Source organism: Phocoena sinus, chromosome 6 (assembly GCF_008692025.1).
Source record: "Phocoena sinus isolate mPhoSin1 chromosome 6, mPhoSin1.pri, whole genome shotgun sequence".
Lineage (NCBI taxonomy): Eukaryota > Metazoa > Chordata > Mammalia > Artiodactyla > Phocoenidae > Phocoena > Phocoena sinus.
In genome coordinates, this window is record NC_045768.1 from 13,363,312 (window position 1) to 13,371,588 (window position 8,277).

Genomic DNA, 8,277 nt, shown 5'->3' on the forward strand with positions numbered 1-8,277 from the left:
CCGCCATGCCTGTCCAAAGACTCGAGAACCATTGGACTAGACAGATGATCCTCCGACCCCACCGCCATGCCTGTCCAAAGACTCGAGAACCATTGGACTAGACAGATGATCCTCCGACCCCACCGCCATGCCTGTCCAAAGACTCGAGAACCATTGGACTAGACAGATGATCCTCCGACCCCACCGCCATGCCTGTCCAAAGACTCGAGAACCTTTGGACTAGACAGATGATCCTCTGACCCCACCGCCATGCCTGTCCAAAGACTCGAGAACCATTGGACTAGACAGATGATCCTCTGACCCCACCGCCATGCCTGTCCAAAGACTCGAGAACCATTGGACTAGACAGATGATCCTCTGACCCCACCGCCATGCCTGTCCAAAGACTCGAGAACCATTGGACTAGACAGATGATCCTCTGACCCCACCGCCATGCCTGTCCAAAGACTCGAGAACCATTGGACTAGACAGATGATCCTCCGACCCCACCGCCATGCCTGTCCAAAGACTCGAGAACCTTTGGACTAGACAGATGATCCTCCGACCCCACCGCCATGCCTGTCCAAAGACTCGAGAACCTTTGGACTAGACAGATGATCCTCTGACCCCACCGCCATGCCTGTCCAAAGACTCGAGAACCATTGGACTAGACAGATGATCCTCTGACCCCACCGCCATGCCTGTCCAAAGACTCGAGAACCATTGGACTAGACAGATGATCCTCTGACCCCACCGCCATGCCTGTCCAAAGACTCGAGAACCATTGGACTAGACAGATGATCCTCTGACCCCACCGCCATGCCTGTCCAAAGACTCGAGAACCTTTGGACTAGACAGATGATCCTCTGACCCCACCGCCATGCCTGTCCAAAGACTCGAGAACCATTGGACTAGACAGATGATCCTCTGACCCCACCGCCATGCCTGTCCAAAGACTCGAGAACCATTGGACTAGACAGATGATCCTCTGACCCCACCGCCATGCCTGTCCAAAGACTCGAGAACCATTGGACTAGACAGATGATCCTCTGACCCCACCGCCATGCCTGTCCAAAGACTCGAGAACCATCGGACTAGACAGATGATCCTCTGACCCCACCGCCATGCCTGTCCAAAGACTCGAGAACCATCGGACTAGACAGATGATCCTCTGAGCCCACCGCCATGCCTGTCCAAAGACTCGAGAACCATCGGACTAGACAGATGATCCTCTGAGCCCACCGCCATGCCTGTCCAAAGACTCGAGAACCATCGGACTAGACAGATGATCCTCTGACCCCACCGCCATGCCTGTCCAAAGACTCGAGAACCATTGGACTAGACAGATGATCCTCTGACCCCACCGCCATGCCTGTCCAAAGACTCGAGAACCATTGGACTAGACAGATGATCCTCTGACCCCACCGCCATGCCTGTCCAAAGACTCGAGAACCATTGGACTAGACAGATGATCCTCTGACCCCACCGCCATGCCTGTCCAAAGACTCGAGAACCATTGGACTAGACAGATGATCCTCTGACCCCACCGCCATGCCTGTCCAAAGACTCGAGAACCATCGGACTAGACAGATGATCCTCTGACCCCACCGCCATGCCTGTCCAAAGACTCGAGAACCATTGGACTAGACAGATGATCCTCTGACCCCACCGCCATGCCTGTCCAAAGACTCGAGAACCATTGGACTAGACAGATGATCCTCTGACCCCACCGCCATGCCTGTCCAAAGACTCGAGAACCATTGGACTAGACAGATGATCCTCTGACCCCATCGCCATGCCTGTCCAAAGACTCGAGAACCATTGGACTAGACAGATGATCCTCTGACCCCACCGCCATGCCTGTCCAAAGACTCGAGAACCATTGGACTAGACAGATGATCCTCTGACCCCACCGCCATGCCTGTCCAAAGACTCGAGAACCATTGGACTAGACAGATGATCCTCTGACCCCACCGCCATGCCTGTCCAAAGACTCGAGAACCATTGGACTAGACAGATGATCCTCTGACCCCACCGCCATGCCTGTCCAAAGACTCGAGAACCATTGGACTAGACAGATGATCCTCTGACCCCACCGCCATGCCTGTCCAAAGACTCGAGAACCATTGGACTAGACAGATGATCCTCTGACCCCACCGCCATGCCTGTCCAAAGACTCGAGAACCATTGGACTAGACAGATGATCCTCTGACCCCACCGCCATGCCTGTCCAAAGACTCGAGAACCATTGGACTAGACAGATGATCCTCTGACCCCACCGCCATGCCTGTCCAAAGACTCGAGAACCATTGGACTAGACAGATGATCCTCTGACCCCACCGCCATGCCTGTCCAAAGACTCGAGAACCATTGGACTAGACAGATGATCCTCTGACCCCACCGCCATGCCTGTCCAAAGACTCGAGAACCATTGGACTAGACAGATGATCCTCTGACCCCACCGCCATGCCTGTCCAAAGACTCGAGAACCTTTGGACTAGACAGATGATCCTCTGACCCCACCGCCATGCCTGTCCAAAGACTCGAGAACCATTGGACTAGACAGATGATCCTCTGACCCCACCGCCATGCCTGTCCAAAGACTCGAGAACCATTGGACTAGACAGATGATCCTCTGACCCCACCGCCATGCCTGTCCAAAGACTCGAGAACCTTTGGACTAGACAGATGATCCTCTGACCCCACCGCCATGCCTGTCCAAAGACTCGAGAACCTTTGGACTAGACAGATGATCCTCTGACCCCACCGCCATGCCTGTCCAAAGACTCGAGAACCATTGGACTAGACAGATGATCCTCCGACCCCACCGCCATGCCTGTCCAAAGACTCGAGAACCATTGGACTAGACAGATGATCCTCCGACCCCACCGCCATGCCTGTCCAAAGACTCGAGAACCATTGGACTAGACAGATGATCCTCCGACCCCACCGCCATGCCTGTCCAAAGACTCGAGAACCATTGGACTAGACAGATGATCCTCCGACCCCACCGCCATGCCTGTCCAAAGACTCGAGAACCATTGGACTAGACAGATGATCCTCCGACCCCACCGCCATGCCTGTCCAAAGACTCGAGAACCATTGGACTAGACAGATGATCCTCCGACCCCACCGCCATGCCTGTCCAAAGACTCGAGAACCATTGGACTAGACAGATGATCCTCCGACCCCACCGCCATGCCTGTCCAAAGACTCGAGAACCTTTGGACTAGACAGATGATCCTCTGACCCCACCGCCATGCCTGTCCAAAGACTCGAGAACCATTGGACTAGACAGATGATCCTCTGACCCCACCGCCATGCCTGTCCAAAGACTCGAGAACCATTGGACTAGACAGATGATCCTCTGACCCCACCGCCATGCCTGTCCAAAGACTCGAGAACCATTGGACTAGACAGATGATCCTCTGACCCCACCGCCATGCCTGTCCAAAGACTCGAGAACCATTGGACTAGACAGATGATCCTCCGACCCCACCGCCATGCCTGTCCAAAGACTCGAGAACCTTTGGACTAGACAGATGATCCTCCGACCCCACCGCCATGCCTGTCCAAAGACTCGAGAACCTTTGGACTAGACAGATGATCCTCTGACCCCACCGCCATGCCTGTCCAAAGACTCGAGAACCATTGGACTAGACAGATGATCCTCTGACCCCACCGCCATGCCTGTCCAAAGACTCGAGAACCATTGGACTAGACAGATGATCCTCTGACCCCACCGCCATGCCTGTCCAAAGACTCGAGAACCATTGGACTAGACAGATGATCCTCTGACCCCACCGCCATGCCTGTCCAAAGACTCGAGAACCTTTGGACTAGACAGATGATCCTCTGACCCCACCGCCATGCCTGTCCAAAGACTCGAGAACCATTGGACTAGACAGATGATCCTCTGACCCCACCGCCATGCCTGTCCAAAGACTCGAGAACCATTGGACTAGACAGATGATCCTCTGACCCCACCGCCATGCCTGTCCAAAGACTCGAGAACCATTGGACTAGACAGATGATCCTCTGACCCCACCGCCATGCCTGTCCAAAGACTCGAGAACCATTGGACTAGACAGATGATCCTCTGACCCCACCGCCATGCCTGTCCAAAGACTCGAGAACCATTGGACTAGACAGATGATCCTCTGACCCCACCGCCATGCCTGTCCAAAGACTCGAGAACCATTGGACTAGACAGATGATCCTCTGACCCCACCGCCATGCCTGTCCAAAGACTCGAGAACCATTGGACTAGACAGATGATCCTCTGACCCCACCGCCATGCCTGTCCAAAGACTCGAGAACCATTGGACTAGACAGATGATCCTCTGACCCCACCGCCATGCCTGTCCAAAGACTCGAGAACCATTGGACTAGACAGATGATCCTCTGACCCCACCGCCATGCCTGTCCAAAGACTCGAGAACCATTGGACTAGACAGATGATCCTCTGACCCCACCGCCATGCCTGTCCAAAGACTCGAGAACCATTGGACTAGACAGATGATCCTCTGACCCCACCGCCATGCCTGTCCAAAGACTCGAGAACCATTGGACTAGACAGATGATCCTCTGACCCCACCGCCATGCCTGTCCAAAGACTCGAGAACCATTGGACTAGACAGATGATCCTCTGACCCCACCGCCATGCCTGTCCAAAGACTCGAGAACCATTGGACTAGACAGATGATCCTCTGACCCCACCGCCATGCCTGTCCAAAGACTCGAGAACCATTGGACTAGACAGATGATCCTCTGACCCCACCGCCATGCCTGTCCAAAGACTCGAGAACCATTGGACTAGACAGATGATCCTCTGACCCCACCGCCATGCCTGTCCAAAGACTCGAGAACCATTGGACTAGACAGATGATCCTCTGACCCCACCGCCATGCCTGTCCAAAGACTCGAGAACCATTGGACTAGACAGATGATCCTCTGACCCCACCGCCATGCCTGTCCAAAGACTCGAGAACCATTGGACTAGACAGATGATCCTCTGACCCCACCGCCATGCCTGTCCAAAGACTCGAGAACCATTGGACTAGACAGATGATCCTCTGACCCCACCGCCATGCCTGTCCAAAGACTCGAGAACCATTGGACTAGACAGATGATCCTCTGACCCCACCGCCATGCCTGTCCAAAGACTCGAGAACCTTTGGACTAGACAGATGATCCTCTGACCCCACCGCCATGCCTGTCCAAAGACTCGAGAACCATTGGACTAGACAGATGATCCTCTGACCCCACCGCCATGCCTGTCCAAAGACTCGAGAACCATTGGACTAGACAGATGATCCTCTGACCCCACCGCCATGCCTGTCCAAAGACTCGAGAACCTTTGGACTAGACAGATGATCCTCTGACCCCACCGCCATGCCTGTCCAAAGACTCGAGAACCTTTGGACTAGACAGATGATCCTCTGACCCCACCGCCATGCCTGTCCAAAGACTCGAGAACCATTGGACTAGACAGATGATCCTCTGACCCCACCGCCATGCCTGTCCAAAGACTCGAGAACCATTGGACTAGACAGATGATCCTCTGACCCCACCGCCATGCCTGTCCAAAGACTCGAGAACCATTGGACTAGACAGATGATCCTCTGACCCCACCGCCATGCCTGTCCAAAGACTCGAGAACCATTGGACTAGACAGATGATCCTCTGACCCCACCGCCATGCCTGTCCAAAGACTCGAGAACCATTGGACTAGACAGATGATCCTCTGACCCCACCGCCATGCCTGTCCAAAGACTCGAGAACCATTGGACTAGACAGATGATCCTCTGACCCCACCGCCATGCCTGTCCAAAGACTCGAGAACCATTTGGACTAGACAGATGATCCTCTGACCCCACCGCCATGCCTGTCCAAAGACTCGAGAACCTTTGGACTAGACAGATGATCCTCTGACCCCACCGCCATGCCTGTCCAAAGACTCGAGAACCATTGGACTAGACAGATGATCCTCTGACCCCACCGCCATGCCTGTCCAAAGACTCGAGAACCATTGGACTAGACAGATGATCCTCTGACCCCACCGCCATGCCTGTCCAAAGACTCGAGAACCATTGGACTAGACAGATGATCCTCTGACCCCACCGCCATGCCTGTCCAAAGACTCGAGAACCATTGGACTAGACAGATGATCCTCTGACCCCACCGCCATGCCTGTCCAAAGACTCGAGAACCATTTGGACTAGACAGATGATCCTCTGACCCCACCGCCATGCCTGTCCAAAGACTCGAGAACCTTTGGACTAGACAGATGATCCTCTGACCCCACCGCCATGCCTGTCCAAAGACTCGAGAACCATTGGACTAGACAGATGATCCTCTGACCCCACCGCCATGCCTGTCCAAAGACTCGAGAACCATTGGACTAGACAGATGATCCTCTGACCCCACCGCCATGCCTGTCCAAAGACTCGAGAACCATTGGACTAGACAGATGATCCTCTGACCCCACCGCCATGCCTGTCCAAAGACTCGAGAACCATTGGACTAGACAGATGATCCTCTGACCCCACCGCCATGCCTGTCCAAAGACTCGAGAACCATTGGACTAGACAGATGATCCTCTGACCCCACCGCCATGCCTGTCCAAAGACTCGAGAACCATTGGACTAGACAGATGATCCTCTGACCCCACCGCCATGCCTGTCCAAAGACTCGAGAACCATTGGACTAGACAGATGATCCTCTGACCCCACCGCCATGCCTGTCCAAAGACTCGAGAACCATTGGACTAGACAGATGATCCTCTGACCCCACCGCCATGCCTGTCCAAAGACTCGAGAACCATTGGACTAGACAGATGATCCTCTGACCCCACCGCCATGCCTGTCCAAAGACTCGAGAACCATTGGACTAGACAGATGATCCTCTGACCCCACCGCCATGCCTGTCCAAAGACTCGAGAACCATTGGACTAGACAGATGATCCTCTGACCCCACCGCCATGCCTGTCCAAAGACTCGAGAACCATTGGACTAGACAGATGATCCTCTGACCCCACCGCCATGCCTGTCCAAAGACTCGAGAACCATTGGACTAGACAGATGATCCTCTGACCCCACCGCCATGCCTGTCCAAAGACTCGAGAACCATTGGACTAGACAGATGATCCTCTGACCCCACCGCCATGCCTGTCCAAAGACTCGAGAACCATTGGACTAGACAGATGATCCTCTGACCCCACCGCCATGCCTGTCCAAAGACTCGAGAACCATTGGACTAGACAGATGATCCTCTGACCCCACCGCCATGCCTGTCCAAAGACTCGAGAACCATTTGGACTAGACAGATGATCCTCCTGACCCCACCGCCATGCCTGTCCAAAGACTCGAGAACCTTTGGACTAGACAGATGATCCTCCGACCCCACCGCCATGCCTGTCCAAAGACTCGAGAACCTTTGGACTAGACAGATGATCCTCTGACCCCACCGCCATGCCTGTCCAAAGACTCGAGAACCATTGGACTAGACAGATGATCCTCTGACCCCACCGCCATGCCTGTCCAAAGACTCGAGAACCATTGGACTAGACAGATGATCCTCTGACCCCACCGCCATGCCTGTCCAAAGACTCGAGAACCATTGGACTAGACAGATGATCCTCTGACCCCACCGCCATGCCTGTCCAAAGACTCGAGAACCATTTGGACTAGACAGATGATCCTCTGACCCCACCGCCATGCCTGTCCAAAGACTCGAGAACCATTGGACTAGACAGATGATCCTCTGACCCCACCGCCATGCCTGTCCAAAGACTCGAGAACCATTGGACTAGACAGATGATCCTCTGACCCCACCGCCATGCCTGTCCAAAGACTCGAGAACCATTGGACTAGACAGATGATCCTCTGACCCCACCGCCATGCCTGTCCAAAGACTCGAGAACCATTGGACTAGACAGATGATCCTCTGACCCCACCGCCATGCCTGTCCAAAGACTCGAGAACCATTGGACTAGACAGATGATCCTCTGACCCCACCGCCATGCCTGTCCAAAGACTCGAGAACCATTGGACTAGACAGATGATCCTCTGACCCCACCGCCATGCCTGTCCAAAGACTCGAGAACCATTGGACTAGACAGATGATCCTCTGACCCCACCGCCATGCCTGTCCAAAGACTCGAGAACCATTGGACTAGACAGATGATCCTCTGACCCCACCGCCATGCCTGTCCAAAGACTCGAGAACCATTGGACTAGACAGATGATCCTCTGACCCCACCGCCATGCCTGTCCAAAGACTCGAGAACCATTGGAC